This window comes from Phyllostomus discolor, chromosome 5 (assembly GCF_004126475.2).
Source record: "Phyllostomus discolor isolate MPI-MPIP mPhyDis1 chromosome 5, mPhyDis1.pri.v3, whole genome shotgun sequence".
Classification (NCBI taxonomy): Eukaryota; Metazoa; Chordata; class Mammalia; order Chiroptera; family Phyllostomidae; genus Phyllostomus; species Phyllostomus discolor.
In genome coordinates this window covers 21,257,634-21,259,154 of record NC_040907.2, presented here as the reverse complement: position 1 = coordinate 21,259,154, position 1,521 = coordinate 21,257,634, and positions in this window count along the sequence as shown.

The window sequence follows — 1,521 nt, the reverse complement described above, 5'->3', positions numbered from 1 at the left end:
CACACACACACACACACACACCACTAGAAGGAAGTTCAAATGGAGGTTGAACAAACCCGTCCATGGTTTTTGCCGCTGGAGTCTACCTCCAGGCCTTGGCTTTGCACCAGCAGAGCCTCCAGGTTTCCTGCTCTGGGCTCTGGCCCTGCCCAGGGGCAGGAGCCCAAAGGACGGGCCTGCAGGACCAAGCTGAAGTGTCTCTCCAGCCTTGGCTTTTCTTTCTAGTCCTGGGGCCTGGATTCTGAACTTGGAACCTCTGACCAAATCCATCCCAAAGGAGCCAGACTAGCTGAACTTGGGGGTCTCTCACCTCACAATGCTGCCCACTGGGGCCCACCTGGGGCAGGACAAATCCTCAGTTTTACCCCACCCCTTCATCTACTGGAATCTGGGCCACCCCCAGCAATATTTTAAATGTTGCCCATTTTGTGAGTTATGATAAATTTGTATTAAATTAAAGTTATAGGGTATCAGTGGTCAGTTTCATTCATTTTGACAAAAAGGCCTACCCATTGTGTCTCAGGCAGTCTACGTACATTAGCATGGGTAATCCACAAAGCACCCTATTGGGTAGATAGTATATGCCCATTTTACAGAAGTGGAAAAATGAGGTTAAGAAAGAAGACATGACTTATCTACACAAAGAGAAGAGGCAAAGGCAGCCTGACCTTGGGGAGGAAGGAGGGATTAGCAAAGATCCTACCCAGGGCAATGGCTAAGACTACAATAACCCCATTCAGATCCCTGTTTGTGGTCAGCAGGCAAAACGCTAGTACTTTTTGCCCTGGCTGGTGTGGCTCAGTGGATTGAGTGCCAGCCTGTGAACTGAAAGGTTGTCGGTTCAATTCGAGGTCAGGGCACATGCCTGGGTTGTGGGCCAGGTTCCTGGTTGTTGGGAGCATGCTGATCAACATTTCTCACCCTCTTTCTCCCTCCCTTCCCCTCTCTCTAAAAATGAATAAATCTTTTTTTTTAAGTGCTGGTACTTTTTAAGGCAAGCCCATGAAGTTGATATCATCTCAGTGTTTGAGTGGAGGGGCGTTACTTCCCAGGGGACCCACAGCCAGTATCAGGAGAGCTAGGAATCAGACCCAGGCCCATCCAAAGCTAGAGCCAAACTCTTCGCTGGACCTCCCTGGGCACGCTTCTCAACTTTGAGGACCGGTTCAGTGACAGAAAGTGGCCCCAGAACTGTGATCTCCCTGGGATTCAAAGTGGAAGCCCGACCCAGGCTGCACACCACTGTGGAACCCTGCGATTGCAAGTCCAGACTCCACTGCAAGCCAAGCCTCATGTGTCTCCAGGGGTCAGGGGCGGGCTCATGAAAACACCGTGTGCAGCTGAGCAGGTCCCCTCTCTCCCTGGGCCTCAGGTTTCCCATCTCTACCGGGGAGGGGACAGAGGTCAAGTCTGTCTGATGGTTCAGGATTCTGAGTCTAATGTTCGTCTCAGGGCTTGGCCTGCTCAGCACCTAACAAGGCCATTAACTCTGGATCCTTCTCTCTGGGGTGGAGCAGGAAC